This window comes from Nomascus leucogenys, chromosome 25 (assembly GCF_006542625.1).
Source record: "Nomascus leucogenys isolate Asia chromosome 25, Asia_NLE_v1, whole genome shotgun sequence".
In the NCBI taxonomy this organism is placed as follows: Eukaryota; Metazoa; Chordata; class Mammalia; order Primates; family Hylobatidae; genus Nomascus; species Nomascus leucogenys.
Window position 1 is genome coordinate 901,179 of NC_044405.1, and position 22,184 is coordinate 923,362.

Sequence of the window (22,184 nt, forward strand, 5' to 3'; positions counted from 1 at the left end):
CTGTGCATGCATAGGGTGTATGTCACAGTCTGAAGAACACTGAGTTTGAGGAAATCCATCACTTCTGTAGTAAGCAGTAAGCAAGCCTAATCTCTGCCTCAAATGGAAGTTTTATTTCATCCCTCAAAGAAACTTATGAGAACACAGCCTTGGAAACTGGCCCAGGTAAACGAGCAACCAGGGCCTTGAAATCTCGGCAAGGAGTATGAGAATCCCATGAACAGCTATGTCTCCCAACAGATTCAAATGAAAAAAGTAAGGCTGTAGACAAGTGAGCATTTGAAGTAAAACCTGAAATTATAACAGGTAAATATATATTGTTATTGCTTAATGTCATCACGTAAAGCACGATAGGACTCTGATAAATATTCAAAAATCCGACAGAACTAGTTCATAATAATCTTGATCAGGGTTTCACCAGAGTTGAAATATATTATGGAACGCAAGGCACTGACAAATCTCCAAGGACTTCACATAAAGCGTACAATTTCTGAAATATTTGGATTAATAACATTAACCTTTACAAACTTAACCTGGAGAAAAGTGTGTCTTTCCAAATTTGACCATTTTTCCCATGCAGTTGTTATAATAGTAGCAAATCAAACAAAACTCATTATTTCTAGTGCCTCTTTTTATGAGCAAAAGAACAAATTTTTGTGATTGTTTTCCAGGAGCCCTCTGGGAAACCTCAAAGATAGTTTATGTGTAAATGATAGTCTGAATTTTTATTTTATTTTTTCCATACTTAGGACCTGAATTTGAGAAGGCTAAAATCACAATGTCTTCAGAGATTTGGAACCAAGATTGAGATAAGATGGTGGGTGCCTGAGAAATAATAATTAGTTACCTATTTAAGTAAAATGACAATAAAACAAAAATAAACATTTAAATTAGCAGGGTGGTGAAAACCTTAGTTCTAGGCTGGGCACGGTGGCTCATGCCTGTAATGCCAGGACTTTGGTAGGTCAAGGAAGGTGGATCACCTTAGGTCAGAAGTTTGAGACCAGCCAGCCTGACCAACGTGGTAAAACTCTGTCTCTACTAAAAATACAAGAATTAGTTGAGCGTGGTGGTGTGCTCCTGCAGTCCCAGCTACTTGGGAAGCTGAGACAAGAGAATCACTTGAACCTGGGAGGCGGAGGTTGCAGTGAGCTGAGATCATGCCACTGCACTCCAGCCTGGGTGACAGAGCAAGACTCCATCTCAAAAAACAAAACAAAACAAAACAAAACAAACAAACAAAAAACAAAACCTTAGTTCTATTATAAGTGAGGAAGCGTTCTTTTTTTTTATATATATTACAGAATTAAGAAATTTAGTCAACAAAAAGCACATAAAATAATGCTGGTAAAATAGAGAATCTCTGCTGCTATCCACATGGATTACACAGAAGGTAAAAAAGAACCTGTCAAATTGTTGGCAAAGACAATCCGTAACCTAAAAAAAGAAACTCATCAAGATTTAGTATATTTTGTTAAAATTTCAACACTTTTAATAGCTTGTTTTACACTCAAGTATTATGAACCGTAAGGAAAAAAATCACTTTTCTTTTTCGTTTGTTTGTTTGTTTTTGACACGGAGTCTTACTTTGTCGCCCAGGCTGGAGTGCAGTGGCGAGATCTCGGCTCACTGCAAGCTTCGCCTCCCAGGTTCATGCCATTCTCCTGCCTCAGCCCCTCAAGTAGCTGGGAGTACAGGCTCCCGCCACCATGCCTGGTTAATTTTTTTGTATTTTTAGTAGAGACGGGGTTTCACCGTGTTAGCCAGGATGGTCTTGATCTCCTGACCTCATGATCCGCCCGCCTCGGCCTCCCAGAAGTACTGGGATTACAGGCGTGAGCCACTGCACTCAGCCTAAAAAAAATCACTTTTAAAATTTCGATCTTCTTTATATTCTTTCACATTCTGGAATAAATTGGCATTTTACTTTAGGACAGATCTCAGGAGGCTCATGAGTAAAAACTTACTTCACAATAATGCTAAGATATTTATGTTAGCATGCAATGTATTCATCATGACTATATTTAAATAAATCCATAAATGTTTAAAACTTGTTTAAATTTTGAATATGATAAATATCGATATGTATAGCTCACAGAAGCAAAAGCTGAGTTCCTCAATAGGTTCCAAAAGCCTGAGAATTGTTACCTTAAAACAAAAGTACTTTTTTTCTTCCAAAATACATACACAGTTCATTTTTGGGTCATCATGCTCCAAGGGTAGTTTCTATTACTCGTGTTAATTTTAACATTTAATAAACTCTCACAGAGAAAACTAGGGTAGCCGAGTGTCTGTCATACAAAAGTATTTTAGCCAATTAGCAAAGCTCATGGACACACAGAAAATGTCTTTCAACAGCCACACAAATACATTTTATACTTTCCTTTCTTTTCTTTTCTTTTTTTTTTTTCTGGAGACAGGGTCTTGCTCTGTCACCCAAGCTGGAGTGCAGTGGTACGTGGCTCAATCATGGCTCATGGTAGCCTCGACCTCCCGGGCTCAAGCAATCCTTCCATCTGAGCCTCCTAAGTAGCTGGGACCACATGCATGCACCACCAAGCACAACTAATTTTTTAATTTTTGTAGAGATGGAGTCTACCTATGTTGCCCAGGCTCGTCGCAAATTCCTGGACTCAAATGATCCTCCTGTCTTAGCCTCCAAAGTGCTGGGATTATAGACATGAGCCACCTCACCCAGTTTACTTTCTTAATTAGGCAAAAATGAATACATCCATCAACAGGGACAAAGATAATAGCCTTCCTGTAGCATTAAAAAGGAATGCACATACAGTCATGCTTGGTAACCATTATTTCAATACTCCACATTACCTCAGAATTTCTGGGTATCCAAAGATTATCCACGCAAATCAATCCAATTTAATCAATTTAATGCAATCCACTCCATCCATGAGCTTGGAAATTGTCTTCCAGCTGGCACATTATAACACAATTACTGTTCAAACAAAACTTTGTTAGAATAATTAAATTTATACAAATGTGTCCTTTTTACAATATTAAACATTATATAATAGTAATGTTAGCTTATTTGATCAATAAACTTGGGTAAGTTTAAGAAAAACAAACGTAAATAGAATAAAATGCATGCTTATATATTAGCCTTGATAAAAAGGAGAGGACTGCTGTTGCTAGTAAACTGAAATTATAGATCTAGCTTCATTTACCAAAGATTTACCTTTATTATAGAAATTGGAGTTCTTAAACCATTTCCAAGTTAACTCATGTAAGAATGTTTTAATTCAAGCGCATTAAAAGTATTAAAAGTTTATTTTTATTATTTTTCTGGACATTTTAGTAATATTCATTTTTATGTATTTTTAATCTACTCAGAATACAGCTCCTGTAACTTTAGAGGCTTTGTAGTCTAATTAAATATCATCTAAAGATAGGAAGATTTTTTTTTTTTTTCGAGACGGAGTCTTGCTCTCTCTCCCAAGCTGGAGTGCAGTGGCGTGATCTCAGCTCACTGCAAGCTCTGTCCCCCGGGTCACCATCTCCTGCCTCAGCCTCTCCGAGTAGCTGGGACTACAGGCGCCTGCCACCAGGCCCGGCTAATTTTTTGTATTTTTAGTAGAGATGGGGTTTCACCGTGTTAGCCAGGATGGTCTTGATCTCCTGACCTTGTGATCTGCCCGCCTCGGCCTCCCAAAGTGCTGGGATTACAGACGTGAGCCACTGTGCCCGGCCAGGAAGATATTTTACATTAGCACAAAGAGGCAACATTTTTTCTGAATTATAGAAATATAAACATACGGAGTCACTGAGAGTGTATAGTTTCAGATTTAAAACTTGAGCCACAGGTTAACTGTAAACAGAGAAACACAAAAATCTCAGTCCAGATCAAATAGCTGCACTCCTTTCTAGTAAGCACAAAATTCTTAAGTATTCTAAGCACAAAAATAAACAAATTAACAAACAAGCAAAAACATTAGTAAACTAGTTTACCTCTTGTCTGTTACCCAACAGAGAATATATCTCTATCTACCATCTACAGAGCTCATAAATAATCAGACCATAAAAACAAATTTCCAATTATTGCTACCACCAGTGCATAACTCATTGGCCATGCACAAACCAGAAACAAAAACAAAACACAGGATCATTAGAAAGGAAAAAGAATTACAGAAACAGAGGTTAAGTAAATTTATAGTTCTATTGCTGCTTGTGATTCACTTCTGGGAGTCAAGAAGAGAGGTGTCTGGGCTTAGGCTGCCTACGAGGTGCCCTTCTCCAGCAATGTGGCTTACCAGGCTCTGTCACATGAATTCATTGGGCATCTTGGTGGAAACTTCAAAACTATTAAAGGGTAATTTTTAAAAGAGGACATAATCATCACTCTCATACAAATATCAAGTGAACAGATGCTCAGCGAGTAGAGCCAAGAGTCTTGATGACATTTGAGTACCAGGTTTTCATTATTCCTGGTCCCAGATAAATTTCTGTTCTTGGGGTCTGTGAGTCACTGTGTATCTTGACAACTTCTTTTTTTTTTTTTTTTAATATAGTTTGAGTCAGGTTTCAGTTACTTCATTTAGGAAGCATTTTTACAGGGGCCGTAATGCAGCGCTACTCTAGGAGGTGCTGTCCAATACAGCAGCCATCAGCCACATGTAGCTATTTAAACTTAAATTAATAAAAATTAAATAATATTTAAAATGTAGTCACATTAGTCATATTCCAAATGCTCAATAGCCACATGGGGCTGGTGGCTACGACGTTAGATACCACAGACCCACAGGGACCTTCTCGTCCCCAAGCCATATTGTAAAGCAGAGTTCACAGCAAATAGTTGCTGAGTTTACATCTCAGTTCAGTAGACTGAGCAAGAAACATTCTAAGAAATGTAGAACAAACTGTGATCAAAAGATGGTTACTTTAGTAATAATGTAAAAGAGAGTTTCTATATAAAAGTGGATGCAAACAAAATCATATGTCAAGTACAACCAAGATTTTTATTAGATCAAAATCACGGAGATACTATCAGATTTAGTGTCTGTGAGGTTATTTAAATTATTTTCTTACATTGCAATGGAAAGAAATAGATTGTATGAACCAAGTGTCTAGTATAAGAAATTGTTACAGGTTGAATTGTGTCCCCCAAAAAGTATGTTGAAGTCCTAACCTCCAGCACCCTCAGAAAGTGACCTTATTTGGGAATAGTGCCATTGCAGATGTCATTAGTTAAGACGAGATCTTGCTGGAGTAGAGTGGGCCCTTAATCCAATATAAATAGTGTATTTAAGAGAAGAGACACAGAGAAAACATAGGGAGAAAATGGCCCTATGATGATGGAGGCAGAGAATGATTGGAATGATGCATCTATAAGCCAAGGACAACCAGCAAATAGCAGAAGATAGAAGCAAGGGAAGATTCTTTAGGTTTCAAAAGGAACTTGGCCCTGCCAACATCTTGATTTCAGAATTCTAGCCTCCAGAACTGTGAAAAAAAAATTTCTGTTGTTTAATCCATCCAATACAATAAAATAAACATATCTGAAAGATTTTATTTAATTCATCAATTAATGAGGAAACCTCTACAACATCACAAGCCGTTCAAAGACTAAATCAAAGTATTACACATGTAAAAACAACAATGCTTAAATAAATGTACAAGTGAATACAAAAATGGCTTATTTTGTGGGAGTGAGAAAAGGATTTGGAGAAGGAGATTAATTGTATTTCCAATGGAAAAAATTTACTTGTATGGCTATGGATAAGAATTATTTGCATTGCTGTTAGTCATAGACAATTGAAAGAGTTGTAAAGTAGCTCAAAGACAACAAAAGGTACAGACAATCCATGGACAGTCGTGGAATAGGAGAACCCAGAATGTACCAGTAGACATAACCTTTTTGGCACATTTTAAAGTCTTTCATCATTTCTTCCTTTATCCATAACAAAACATTTTTTAAACTAACATTCATTTTGAACTTTATATTCTATTTTAGAGGCCAAAATGATACAGAAACTTCAAAAAATTATTTACGAAGGAGTAGTCTAAATTATAAGAAACTATAAGTTTTCTGAGAAACAGAAATTAAAACTCAGGGGAGTGGGAAGGTCTCGTTTCTTAAATCCATTTTCCATTTTTCTTAAATTTCACTTATGATGTATTTCAATTCAAATGTAGGAAGACCCAATTAAAATTATAATAGCTAAATGAATTTACAGATAGTCTAAGACAAAAATATGAGTTTGAATGAAGTTTATTTGATTACTATATTAAGATAGAAAAGTTAGCTGCTCTAACAAACATCTGTATCTCAGTTTTAATAAAATAACATTTTATTTCTTGCTCATAGAAAGTCCAGAGGTATTGGGCAGCTTTCTTAGATGTCTCTCCTTCAAAGGATAACTCAGGAATCTAAGTTCCTTTCATTATATGGTTCTGCCATTTGGGAGCCTTTCACTTCCACACACACAGAGCGAGCAAATGAAAAACCTCATGAGAGATATTAGGTACTAAGCCTGGGTTTGACTTTCAGTTCTTGTCTGAACTAGGCACATGGCCCTAACTCAACCGCAAAGAATTCTAAGAAATGTATTCATCCTGAGTGCACTGAAAAAGACAACAGGTTTCTCAGCAGCTAGCCTATTACTTCTATTATCATTCTTACTTATATAATTAATTGCCAGTTAAAACTGTTCCTCGTAAACTATGATAATTGATTTGACTTATCTTTTTTAAATTCTTTTAATTTATCTCTATTAATTTATAGCCAATGGAAAGTTGCCCAACTTTCTGACTTTGTCACTCTGAAGACCCAGTATGGAAGGTTCTTAACAGCAAAAGCTGTATCACATTCAGAAGAGGACAACCACATGGAAATAAATGAGCAGTGAAGCTGACACGGGTATCAATGTGTCTTTCAATGCTTCGTGCATCATCAGCTGTTTATTTCAATATTTTGTATGTCATCAGCACTTTGTCTGACAGCTCCATTTGCTCACTTTTCATACTTCTTTTGAGTAATCAGTATGTATAAGAGCTCCATTTTGGAACAGCACATTAATCTTCCCTAGTTAAGGGATGACTTGTTCTCACACTTATCATTGCACCTCTCTTGTGGTAAGACATCACCCCCTCATTTGCTGAGATAAATGCCAAACAACAACATCAGACTGGCATCTGAATTTCTACATTGTCTATTTGATTTGTATCACAACTTTGAAATATAAGGAAAGGAGGACACTAGTCATTAATGAAGCTACTTTTTTTTCTTGGCACTTTTATATTTTCTACAAGATTTGTACTTACTATTGAGAAACTCGGAGAGTCCTAAGCCAATTGTGTGGCTTGCTCAGTAGGCTAAATCAAGCTGTGCCTGAAAACCCAGACGTATACCCATCTCCCACACAATGGAGTGGCAACCAGCCTCCCTTGTCCTTCGGCACCCATGGGAAGCTTGTCCTCTAGAGCACTGAGTTATATGAGCCATGAGCCAATGGCTGCATTTAAAACAATTCTGGAAGGTTTCTATAGAAAAAAGACCTATGAAAGTTGTAATTCATTTACAAATAACTCATGAGTTCAGTCCTGTCCAGAAGGTGATGCTGAAATACTGTACAATAACAATGTTTGTTTGCCTAAAAAGGACATTCAGCAGCGGTGGTTCTCTACAGGTTAGGCACCATATTTCAATTCCTAATCAAATTCTATTTGGACCTTTCATTTCCTGAAATGACCTTGAAAATGTTATCTCTACTCTAGCTGTCACCCTTCCTGCTTGTGATCTCAGCTTGAAATCTAAGTATTGGAAACTGTAGAAGACTGTGACTGGATTTGGCATTGTTCCAGTTCACTATGAAGACATATTTAAACTGAAAAACCTACAGTAAACTAAATGAGATGAACTGATCTCCATAACAGGAGAAGGTAATACGATGATGGCTTATAATTTGGAATAAAAATCATGTAGTGTCTTTAATATCTTTCACCCACAAGACATTATGGGTATAAAGACTTAGAAAATTACAAAATTACGGGAAAACATCCAAATGTCCAAGAGCAAGAGAATAAATAAATTATGCTATGCTCAAATAATGAAATAATATGTGGCAGAGAAAAGCAGTAAACTACAGGCATGACTGACAATGTGTAGGATTCCCATGAACAAAAACGTTGGAAGAAAATGTCAAATGAACACAGAACAATATGGTATAAGATTTTGTATACAAACTTTTAAAACGTACAAAAGGATATTATACACAGCTAAGAGTACCTGCAATTATTGTACGAAAAACACAGGGGAAGAGAAATACTGGTGGCTCCCTCTAGAGGCAAGGAAGAAATGAGACGTGATCAGAGAGGAATACTTAACGGCACTTCAAATGGGCAGGCTGTGTTTTATTTGCTAAGCTGGTGTTCACTTTATTTTTCTTTATACTTTCCTTGTATGTGTAAATATTTGCAAAATAAAATGTAATAAAACCATGTAGGTGGCGATTCCTGCCCTTAGAAATTAAAAAATCTTATTATGGAGAAATGACACTTACACATTTTTTCAACTTTACATATATTTTATTGTTGCAATAATATAGACTACAAGAAATTAGCTTATTAAGTAAAATCTACCTTCATTTATATACATATATACATATATATATTATATATATATAATACTTTGAGTTCTGGAGCACGTGTGAATAACGTGCAGGTTTGTTACATAGGTGTATGTGTGCCATGGTGGTTTGTTGCACCCATCAACCCTTCATCTACATTAGGTATTTCTCCTAATGCTATCCCTCCCCTAGCCCCCCACCCCCCAACAGGCCCCGGTGTGTGATGTTCCCCTCCCTGTGTCCATGTGTTCTTATTGTTCCACTCCTACTTATGAGTGAGGACATGCAGTGTTTGGTTTTCTGTTCTTATGTTAGTTTGCTGAGAATGATGGTTTCCAGCTTCATCCATGTCCATTCAAAGGACATGAAATCATCCTTTTTTATGGCTGCATAGTATTCTATTGTGTATATGTGCCACATTTTCTTTATCCAGTCTATCACTGATGGGCATTTGGGTTGATTCCAAGTCTTTGCTATTGTGAATAGTGCTGCAATAAACATACGTGGACACTTGCACATTTTTAAAAAGGTAGATGACAACACAAGGTGACAAATGTGTAAATTCCAAATGAATCTTACTGATAACCTGATAATATTCCTGGAGTCCTCAGGGAAATTTTATTTGTGGAAATAAAATGTCTTATTATCAAAGAAGCAGATGGAAACAGGGAGAGGACTAAGAAGAATATGATCCATGTCCATACAATTATAATGTATATCTTCTTACTGGAATGTTATCTTCATGAAGGCAGGATCATCTGTTGTGTTCAGTGCTGAATGTTGAGTCCCTGGTATATCCTAGGTAAAACCTACACACAATAACTTTCATGGAGAGAAGACTGGCATTCTCTAATACCAGTAGTCTTGAGATAGAAAACACATAGAAATTCTGACAGGTTAGTAATATACAGTGTTTTACACAGCAGTTCTCAACCTCATAGAACTCCTTTTTCCAGAGAAAACATATGGTAGATATTTTAGGTTTAACATTTGTGGCTGATAGATCAGTATTGCATGAGAAAGAGAATGTAAGGGTGTATCTGATAAAGCAACTAGTTTGATCCTTTAACCTGAACCATGATGCTCCTGTAGCAACTAAAAATTAAAGTGGAACAATAACAACTAAATCTAGGACACTTCAACCATTGATGTCAAAAATACTGAATTGAGAATTAGTACACGTAAAATAAAAGTTACTCTATTGTTTGCACTTGATCTAGAGGTTGTATGAAAAAAAAAAAACAGAAACAGAAAATAGTGATGGGTTTTAAATAGTTCTTTGTGTCCTTAAAAGCCAACCAAACAACAACCAAAAACGTAGATCCCAGAGGCCTTTGCAGGCTGTACATTTCAAGATCAGATAAAAGGTGAGAGGTCTCAAGTGACAGACCAAGATGGGTCACAGGATGCCTGAGAAACCACATGATTAGGTGCAGTCAGACGAACAATTGTAGATTCAGTGAAAAATCAATCTGGTAGTGGCAGAAGCCTGTGAGTGAAGTGTCTTTTCCATATTTTTTAGCTATCACTCTGTCAATACACGCACTTGAAATTGGATGCACTTGAGAGTTAAAAGATATTAGATCTATAAAGCATTAGAACAGTGTCTACTAGGTACTAATGTCTCAATAAATACTGTCTACTTTGCTGAAGTAATAAGTATATTAATAACAAAATTTTTTAATATTGAATTAAATTTTTTTATTGTATATACAGAAGCTTCTTCAATGCTATCTTTTATTTTCACCATGGCTTCACATTACCCTATCACAAAATTCTACTCCTTACCTACGATCTCATTTAGGGGTTCTTGCACTAGGATGTACTAAGAACACCAAAGAATCTAAAGAACTCATGGTTATGGCAATTTCTAAAATGAAGATAAACAGGGATTGTGCAATTTGGTTGACATTCAGGTCCCCAGTACATACTCTTTGGCCTTTCATGTTCATACTATGTGCTGCTCTGCTTCTATTTATATCATCTTCATCAAATAACAGGCCTAGTAGGAGAATTGGAGGCAGGGGGTGAAGGAAAAAACAAAATGTATGAAACCTTCAACCAAACACATCAACTTTATATTGCCAGTACTGGTGGGAGATTTGTTATAGGACTAAAAAAATGCAGAAGAATTCATATAAGAATCAGGAGATCCAAGGCCTACTCTAATTTGCCACTAACTATCTGGGTCACCATGGGACTAATTCCTTAACATCTGTGAGTACAATACTATACTCAAACTAGAATATCTTCCAGATCCCTCCCATTCCATATTTATGATTTGTCGATGTTGCACCTTCCCAGATAACCAAGAATCACCTATAAATAGGAAGGGGCAGGCATTTCGCCTTTCTCATCACATTCTCTTTTCCAATAGGTGTTACTACCCTCTAATTTTTTTTTTAATAAAATCCTCTAGCAAAGGCAGTGATTCCTCTATTACTCATCATGAACAAAAGGGCCAGATATGTTTCCTGAGTCATAGAAATATCTAAATAAACACGTGGTGCAGTGTCAAAAGCCCTGGACATGGAAGATCTGGGGCTAACCTCTGATTTACTACTTACTAGCAGTTTTACTTTAGAAGTGATATAGAAATTATAATATTGGTGGCTACTGTCTTGGAGATTTTGTCTTTGATTTCACTCACTTTAGAGAAGAGCAAACACCCTCAGTGAGACCGAGGATAGATACTGCCAGAGACATGGTGAGAACATAGCGATTTTCCCCCCAAGACTTTGAAAACAATTTTTTGGTTTCAAAGACTGAAAAAAATGTTATTAATTATAACAAAAAATTCTTCCGGTAAAGGCCCATGTGCAACTTTAATATATTATCAGCTCGAAATGATATCGTTGTGGTGAAGAGAAGAAGCAAGAACCTTAGGTACTTTCACCTGACTTCTCCCACCTCCCTTCCCAGCCCCACAAGGTAAGAAAAACTCTGACTCCTAGGGCTCTTCCAAAGCTCCTCCTCAAAGTGGCCATTTGCATCACCTGAGAGCATGAAAGCCTTGAAAAATCTCAGGCCCCATTCCAGGTTCAGTGAATCAGACTCTACCATGTGACAAGATCCCCAGGTGGTATGTGTACACAGTGAACTTGAGAAGCACTGATCTAGAATACAATTTTAAAACTACCAAATTACCCCATGCTGTTCTTCCTAATTAAAATCTCTGGCTTAGCTTTCCCAATGCCTACTTCACAGTGTTGTTAAAACCAAGAGTGTGAACTCATTTTGTAAAGTACACATTCTATAAACAAAAGGTACTCTTATTCGTTCCAAGTCCTGGAAGTTTCTGCTACCTCTCTGCTTGTGTTCTAGCTTAAAATCTTGAAATTTCCATTAAAATAATTCTATATGATAATGCTATCCCCATGTCTTAGCAGATATTCACTAGGAAAACAATCCTTGTTTGATTTGCTTATAGAATTTCTGTGTAACAAATAATTCCATATGAGTTGTTTCTCTGATCTCTGCTTATCTAAGTCACTTTCTATGATTGAAATATTTAATTGTGTGTTACTTGCACCGTGTACTGGGTGAGCTGTATTTGATAAGTCAAGTGCTTTATCTAGTAATCACCCTTAAATCCCCTTCCCAATTAGTACACCCCACCTTAAATATTTCAAATAATGAAGTAAAGTCCATTTTAAAAAATTAATACAGCTAAACAACATATGAACCGATAGGTTATTAATAAATGATGGACACTCAAATATATTGAATGAATGAATTAAAAATTTGAAGAAATAAATTTCAAGGAGGTTCAGCAAATTCCTCACCAACTATTGTATTTAATCCTTTGTTTTTATCTGAAAATTCATTTCAACGAGGCTACTCTGTAATGCTAGTTTTGTTCCAACTTATAATGTGATACATAAAAACTTATGTTGGCAAGTTTCCAAAAAGCTCAAAACTATGCAGCTAACCTAAGTTTGTGATGAAAAGATTTGACTTATTGAGCTTTTTGTGTGTACCCTCCCTGGTTAATTAATTTAAGAAGAAGTCTCACTTACGTAACTGAGATGTTAAATGGCTGGATGATCTCATGATTCCCATTTCAGTACATTGACTTTAAAAAAAAAAAAACTTAATTGTAAGAGTTGTCATTAGATTACTTAGAAACAAGAGTATTAGAGTGTGGATTGATTCCTCTCTCTGTTTTCTTTCTATAAAAACTGTACAGATAGATGCATCTCCCGGCAGGAAAAGAAATAAAATTAACCCCATATCTATGTTTAATTGTCTTAATGTGAAATATATGATATTTTCAACCACCAGTAGATTGTATATCCAATCATGTCATTTTATAGCTGGATCTTAGAGATTACTATTACATATCCCACACTCATGCCCTATTTTCTCTCCAAACTGGTTGCATTTCCTTCCCTGTTTCTGTATATTTTATTTTATTTTTTGCTTTCTTGCTCTCTTTTTACAGTACTTTGGAATTTTGAAAACGAACATTAAGGTAGCACTAAGGTTATGAATTTAAAATGCTGGAGGTGAGCATAGGCAAAGGGTAAGTTTCTTCAAGTAACACTATATATGATTAAAAATAAACTATGTGCTTTCAAAAATGCATGCCATAAGGAAGAAATAAGGGGTGGGATGCTCACTGTTATATTGAATGAAAAGAACACATTAAAAAAGAGTCATATAATTTGTTTTCTAGGGTATAGAACCATGAAAAAGGTATACTTAAGCTCTTAAATGCAGTACATGATTCTTCCCTATCAAATACTTTAGTAAAATTTAATCCAAATATCCAAAAAATATTTAGTTTATTAAGATTGTAAGTGGCTAATAGCATCAGACTCAGAGGGAACGAAGGGGTAGAGGGACAGCCCTTCATAGGCAGCTAACATTTAACTGTCCCATTGTCATCCTTCGTGTCAGGAGAGCTAGGACTTTTAGGTTACAGAGGATTTTCCAAGTAAATAATACTGAGTAACTCTGCCAGCTGAAGTCTACACGATCTGAAGGAGAAAATAACACAGAAGTCCCCCTTTAGGTTTAGTTTTAAATACAACATCCACTGAGATGATAAGGAACTACTAGTGTTCGAGAAGTGTAGAGCCTAGAGCAGCTCGATGCTGTCTCACAATAAACTGACAGAGTTCATCTGGAGGAATTCAAAATTGTCTCAGAAAAATTTCTGAATCTACTAATTTTTTTTCAAAGACTATAACTTGTGATTCTAGCATAAAAGATAAAAGACAAAAATATCAAAAATAACTATAGCTACAACAATTTGTTAATGGATTTATAAAATTAAAAGGTGTAAGGTGTGACACAAATAGCATAAAATATGGTGGGGGTGCAGAGTGAAAATGTAAAGACTTTGTATGCAATTGAAGTTAAGCTGTTATTAGCTTAAAATAGAATGTTATAACCATAAAATGTTATGTATAAACTCCATGGTAGCCACCAAGAAAAAACTTCTAGAAGATACAGAAAAGATAAAAAGAAAGGAATCAAAGCATAACACTATAAAAATTCAACAAATCACAAAGGAAGACAGCAAGATTGGTAGAAGGGAACAAAGGAAATAGCAGTAATAAAATGGCAACAATAAGTTCTTGCATGTCAATAATTATCTTAAATGTAAATGGATTAAATTCTCAATCAAAAGACACAGTTGTTAAATGGAGTAAAATTTTGTATAAGTCCATTTTCCTGCTACCTGGCAAGGCGCAGTGGCTCATGCCTGTAATCCCAGCACTTTGGAAGGTCAAGGCAGGCAGATCGTGAGGTCAGGAGATCAAGACCATCCTGGCTAACACGGTGAAACCCCATCTCTACTAACAATACAAAAAAATTAGCTGGGCGTGGTGGCATGCACCTGTAGTCCCAGCTACTCAGGAGGCTGAGGCAGGAGAATCGCTTGAATCCTGTAGGCAGAGGTTTCAGTGAGCCAAGATCACACCACTGCACTCCAGCCTGGGCAACAGAGTGAGACTCCATCTCAAAAAAACAAAACAAAACAAAACAAAAAACCTACCTGAGACTGGGTAATTTATAAAGGAAAGAGCAGTTCTGCAGGCTGTACAGGAAGCATGGCTGGAAAACCTTAGGAAACTTACAATCATGGCAGAAGGCAAAGGGGAAGTAAGCACATCTTACCATGGCAGAGCAGGAGAGAGAGAGAGAAAGAAGAGAGCTCAGGGGGTAGTGCTACACACTTTTATACAAACAGATCTTATGAGAACTCCCCCACTATCATGAGATCAGCAAGGGGAAATTCTGCCCCCATGAGCCAATCGCCTCCCACTAGATCTCTTCTCCAACACTGGAGATTTCAATTCAACATGAGGTTTGAGTGGGGGTACAGAAACAAACCATATTATTCCACTCATGGCCCCTCCCAAATATCATGTCCTTCTTACATTTCAAAACCAATCATGCCTTCTCAGCAGTCCCCCAGAGTCTTAGCTCATCCCAGCATTAACTCAAAAGTCCAAGTCCAAAGTCTCATCTGAGACAAGCCAAGTCCCTTCTACCTATGAGCCTATGAAGTGAAAAATAAGTTACTTCCAAGATACAACGGGAGTACAGGCTTTGGGTAAATGTTCCTGCTCTAAATGGGTGAAATTGGCCAAAACAAAGGGGCTACAAGCCCCACACTAATCTGAAACCCAGCAGGGCAGTCATTAAATCTTAAAGCTCCCAAATAACCTCCTTTGCCTCCATGTCTCTCATCTAGGCCGTACGGATGCAAGGGGTGGGCTCCCAAGGCCTTGGGCAGCTCTGGCCCTGTGACTCTGCAGTGTCTAGCCCCTGCGGCTGCTTTCTCAAGCTGGCATTGAGTGCCTGTGGCTTTTCCAGATTTGTGGTGCAAGCTGTCATTGGATCTACAATTCTGGGGTCTGGAGGACAGTGGCCTTCTTCCCACAGCTCCACTAGGCTGTGCCCCAGTGGGGACTCTGTGTGATGGCTCCAACCCCTCATTTCCACTTTGCACTGCCCTAGTAGAGGTTCTCCATGAGGGCTCTGCCCCTGCAGCAAACTTCTGACTAGACATCCAGGAATTTCTGTACATCCTCTAAAATCCAGGTGGAGGCTCCCAAACCTCAACTCTTGCCTTCTGTACACCCACAGGTCCAACAACACAGGAAGCAATGACCCAAGCTGTACCTTCACCCCTTTTAGCCATGGCTGGAGCTGGAGCAGCTGGGATATACGGTACCGTGTCCAGAGGCTGCAGAGACCAGCAGGGCCCTGTGCCTGGCCCATGAAACCTTTTTTTCCCTCCTAAACCTCCAGGCCTGTGATGGGAGAGGCTGCCACAAAGGTCTCTGAAATATCTTGAAGACATTTTCCCCACTGTCTTGGCAATTAACATTTTGTTCCTCTTTACTTATGCAACTTCTGTAGCAGGCTTGAATTTCCCCCCAGAAAATTGATTTTTCTTTTCTACCACGTGGTAAGGCTGCAGATTTTCCAAAGTTTTATGCTCCTCTTCTGTTTTAAATATAAGTTCTCTTTGCTTATGCAAATGGCCATAGGATTTTAGAAGCAGCCAGGTAACCTCTTAAATGCTTTGCTGCTTAGAAATTTCCTCTGCCCAATAACCCAAATCACCTCTCTCAAGCTGAAAGTTCCGTAGATCTCTAGGGCAGCGGCAAAATGCTGCCAGTCTGTTTGCTAAAGCATAGCAAGGGTGACCTTTGTTCCAGTTCCCAATAAGTTCCTCATCTCCATCTGAGACCACTTTAAACCGGACTTCATTCTCCATATCACAATATGTGTTTTGGTCAAAACTACCAACAAATCTCTAGGAAGCTCTGAACTTCCCTCATCCTCCTGTCTTCTCCTGATCCCTCCAAATTGTTCCAACCTCTGCCCATTATCCAGTTTCAAAGTCACTTCCACATTTTCAGGGATCTTTATAGCAATGCCCAACTCCTCTAGTACAAAGTTTTTATATTAGTTCATTTTCTTCTCTTTTTTTTTTTTTTTTTTTTTTTTTGAGATGGAGTCTTGCCCTGGCTGGAGTGCAGTGGCACGATCTCGGCTCACTGCAAGCTCCTCTTCCCGGGTTCACGCCATTCTCCTGCCTCAGCCTCTCCGAGTAGCTGGGACTACAGGCGCCTGCCACCACGCCCGGCTAATTTTTTGTATTTTTAGTAGAGACGGGGTTTCACCGTGGTCTCGATCTCCTGACCTCGTGATCTGCCCGCCTCAGCCTCCCAAAGTGCTGGGATTACAAGTGTGAGCCACCGTGCCCGGCCATATTAGTTTATTTTCACACTGCTATAAAGAACTATGTGAGACTGAGTAATTTACAAAGAAAAGAGTTTTAATTGACTCACAGCTCGATATGCTGTACAGGAAGCACGGCTGGGAGGCCTCAAGAAACTTACAATCAGGGTGGAAGGTGAAGGGCAAGCAAGCATGTCTTACCATGTCAGAGCAGGAGACAGAGAGAGAGTGAGCAAACAGGGAAGTGCTACACACTTGTAAACAACCAGATCTCCTGAGAACTCACTCACTATAGTGAGAACAGCAAGGGGAAAATCCACCCCCTGATCCAATTACCTTCCACTGGGTCCATCCCCCAACAATGGGGATTACAATTTAACATGAGATTTGGGTGGGGACACAGAGCCAAACCATGTCACCTTTTAAGGATTTATTTTTAGAAGTGAGATCAAAGGGTATAAACATTCTTATGACAGAGGGCATGACATAAGAATTTAGAAAACAGAGAATTTAGAAAATAGTCCAGAATTGCTGTCTAGAAAATACTAACTATTGAAAAGAAAATAAGCATTTGAGATAGAAATATAAAGTTAAGCATAAAAGTATTAACATCTAATTATTGTAAACTTTCTGTAATTGAACTTGAACTGCTAGGACAATTTTTAAAGGCAGTGTAGTGGTTCAGCATTGCCTTTGAAGCCATCCTTTATGGGTTTAATTCCATTTTGCTATTTGCTTGTTGGGTATTGTATAATTTTGCTATGGTTTCCATAACAGAATACCACAGATTTGGTGGCATAAACAACAGACTTCTATTTTCACAACTCTGAAGGCTGGAAGTCCATGATCATGGTGCAGGGTTGGGTTCTAATGAGGCCTCTCCTCTTAGTTTGCAGATGGCCGTCTTCTTGCTGTGCCCTCACATGGTCTTCTTTTCTGTGCATGTGCATGCCTGGTGGGTCTTCCTCTTCTTAGAAAGTCATAGGTCCTATTGGATTATGGCCTCACACTTCTGACCTCATTTAACCTTATTAAGCTCCTTAAAAACTCTATCTCCAAATATAGTCACATCAGAGGTTAGTGATTCAACACATGAATATTGGGAGGACACAATTCGATCCATAACAGGTATGCTTGGCCAAGTTACTCGATGTCTGCATATCTGAGTTATCTCATTTGTAAAATCAAGGTAATAATACTTTATTGGCTATGATGGGATTAAATGTGCTTTTATGCACAAAGCATTCAAGAACAGTGCCTAGCACATGGTGAGTATTCAATAGACAAATAGTGTCACATTTAAAAATTGAAAGTGTACATGGACATGGTATGCATTAATCACAATACACTATAAAAATATCTTCCATAGCAGGATTTCTAAATTGGATACAATAATAATTCTTATAATTATTAGGAGTAATTAGTATTAATGGAGAAGAAATAGAAACATTAAGCAAGTAATCCAAAACCATATAATGAATTGACAGCATGATTAAGAATAAGTACAAATGTTTCAAGAAAAGTTATATCCTTTTAATTCCTTTTAAATTAAAATAACAGTCATAAAGAAGACAAGTCATCTTCTATAGTAAATATTTTTGAATTTTAGTAGGTGGAAACATGGACTTATAAGTTTTTTAAATCACTTGGAAGATTTCACTTATTTCAGCTTTTTTAAACTGCTCCATCCACATAGAAAATAAACCTCCCAATACAACTAGCTCCAAAATGTTTAGTAGGATGTTTAAGAATAAGAAAAATAGGCCAGGCGCAGTGGTTCATGCCTGTAATCCCAGCACTTTAGGAGACCAAGGTAGGCGGATCACCTGAGGTCAGGAGTTCAAGACCAGCCCCACCAACATGGTAAAACCCCGTCCCTACTAAAAATGGAAAATAAGCTAGGTGTGGTGGCACATGCCTGTAATCCCAGCTACTCGGGAGGCTGAGGCAGGAGAATCGCTTGAACCCGGGAGACGGAGGTTGCAGTGAGCCGAGATCGTGCCATTGCACTCCAGCTTGGGCAACAAGAGTGAAACACCTTCTAAAAAAAGAAAAGAATAAGAAAAATAAGTGTCAAGATACTAAGAGCATCCACATTACCCCCTTATTGAAATAAACTTACTGGAAAATGAAGCAACGCACAAGTAATATCTGAGTTGTATTTTGTGAGGAGTAGTGGGCAAGGTAACATTGAAAATGCAAAGGAAGGTATGATATGTAAACAGATAGTTAAGATAATATAGATATTCACATAATATCCTTGAGTATAGCTGAAGGACACCTAACTCAGCATGGCCAGCAGAGATTGGGCAAGAATTCCATCATCATAGTGGTCATCTTGGAATAAATGGAGAAATGGCATTGAGCTGAAGATGACTACAAGATAGCTACCAACAGGGGCAGTGGAAAGGGATAGCTTAGCCAAGCAGAGGTGTAGAAGACAGGCTTAAATGTGACAAAACTAGAGGCAGATAGAGTAGTAAAGACAGCTGTGATGATCCAGCCAGAATGAGGCAGTGGGGATAAAAGAAAAAGAGCAGAAAAGGTTGAGAAACACTTAAGCATTAAAAGTATTAGAACTATGGATGGGTAGGTATGGAACTGTGGGAGAGGAAAAGGATTAGACAGCAATTCAGGAAGAAGAGCAATTTAGAGGGAAGATGACACATTCAGATTTCAAAATATTAGGATCAATGTGATGATAAGTGGTTGACAGAAGGTTGAATATGTAAATCTAGAGCATGGGGATTAAGGCTGGGCTGTACAGCAGTTGAAACAAGAGACTGGACAAGATCACCCACAGAGTATTAAAAATGACAAGCAGGTAGGGAGAAGAAACGGATAAAGTTAGGTATAAAAATATAGTCAGATAGAAGAAATAATCCCTAGTATTAGGTAAATCAGTAATTATAGTAAACAATAACCTATTGCACATTTCAAAAGGGCTAGTGATGAATAATTACAATGCTTCCAGCATGAAGAAAATATAAATGTTTAAGGTGATGGATATCCAAATTACCCTGACTTGATTATTACACATTATGTGAATGTATCAAAATGTCACATGTACCACAAACACATTTAAATTTATCATGTATCAGTAAAAAATATTTTGACCAATGACTTAGAGACAGAAGCCTGGAAAACATCAATATTAAAGGAAAAAACACATAGAAGAAACCCATGAAGGATCCGGAGGAGAGATGAGAACCAGCAAAAAACTGAGTTACAGAAGATAAATGTGCAGAGATTCTAACACAGGGGAGCCTTTGATAAAAGCCCATTGAATACACCAAAAAGAAATTAATTTGTGATCTCAGAGATGACAGTGTCTGTATGGTGAGGGAACTAGGAAGATGAACAGATTGTAGTGAATGCCTCTGAGTAGGAGACGAATGTCTAGAAATACCTTAGAATATTTCTCAGCATATACAGCAAGAAATAGTGTCTCACCTAAGGTAATATCTCTGTAGTGAAACAAACTTAGACAGAAGTGTTCAAAGCAAATGATGTGCAGAGACTAGATGGAGAAGTCTGGCCCAGACAGCAGACTACAGTTTAAGCTAGGATTATCAGCCTAATGAAATGCTTTACTTGGGAGAAAACAGAATTTCAAATGGAGAACTAACCAATGAGAAAAGAAAATGCATCATTATTTCAAACAGAAAACGAAGGAACCACAAGCAGAATTGGCAGTAATGTTGACTTTTGATGACATGTCCTGCAAGTTACTCAGAAAGGATTCCTTAAATACCCTAGACTAAGGGCAGGACAAGTTTCAGAGAATGAACTGGGCTTGAATGTGTCAGTAAAGATCAAGTGGCTCCAACAAAAGGAGAGGAGTATGGGCACAGGGAGCTTGGGAAGCATAGGAATAGATTGACAGGGGAAAACATGATTATACAAGTTTAATCTGCATAGATATGCAAGATGGACTTCACAGCTAAACTGCTAGGACACATGAAAGAGTCAGGGAAGTAAATTATCCAATGGAATAAGAAATGGACAAAAGAAGAAAGAATAGCATGTCAGAAGTCAAATACGTGAGAGTTTCCATGCCTGGCACATAAGAATGTGGTAAAGTTTTATTGAATGAAGAAATGAATGAGTAAACAAATTAATGAAAAAAATACTGAATGCAAAGACTGGTCACAGTTTTATTGTTTCACTTTATCTAAATTAAGATAGAAAGACAGTATCCATGCTTCATCTAAAATTTCCATTTTTAAATTATGCATGGATTATCCCCCTCACCCCCAAATTTCTCTAGACAAGAGTTGACTTTATAAAAGAAAATTAAAAGTTAATTAAATTTTATTTATTTGGAAAATTGAAAAGAATTAGTGGGAGCCATTGATGAAAATCACAAACATAAAGAATTACTTTTCCTTTACTATTGTCTACTTTTCAGTTTCCTCTCAGTAGGAAAGTTATTAATCTATTGTGTTTTATTGCAGAATCATAATTTTACATTTAATTATACATACAAGCTGCACTAAGCATACCCTCACTAAAGAGCATACCTTAATAAAGATGATACAACATGCCTCTATAACCTAGCAAGGTCAATCCGTGAGAAGAATAAATAAAAACGTAATTTAGTAACTGCTAGAATAATCTGAGAAGATAGAAATGCAGATCATTTCTGGAGGACAAAATGATTTTTAAAAAATAGAAAATGATGAGGTCACAAGGTAAATGATTTTTAAAAAAGGCTGGATTTGGCGTCAGAAGACAGTTCTTGTTCTGTGACTTGCTTTGTAGTCTAGGACAAACCATTTAATGTGTCTTGCCTTGTTTTCCTCATCCACTATGCAGAAGCCACAGTGATCTTTTTAAAACATAAATCAAATCACATCGCTTCCCTGCCTAAAATCCTCCAATAGTTTCTTCTTACAATTGGAATAAAATCTAACCCCCTCCTCGTGACCTTCAGCATTGTGAACATGAACGGAACCCTGCCTACCTCTTTAAACTCCTGTCTTTTCCTTTTTCCTTTTATTCACTGTGCCTAGATTGTTCTTAAACCCCGTGAAGCTTACATTTGCTGTTCATCTGCCTGAAATACTGAGTCCTAAGTCCTCTTGTTGACTATTTCTTGTTATTTAGGTGTCAGCTCAGATGCTACCTGCTCAGAGATGCCTTACTTTACTTTCTATAGAAAAATAGCTACCTTACTCTCATCTATCAATCTCTTTCAAATAATTATAACTTATTTTGGTTAAACTAAGTATAGAAAATAATATATTATTCACTATTTATGTCTTTGTATATTGTGTGTGTCCTCCTATCAAACATCTCCTTGCCTATCTTGTTCATCACTGAAATCTTTGACTCTGGCTAACAATTTATGCTTCACAAGAATTTGTAGATGAAAGGAGAAAAAAGGAAAAAAAA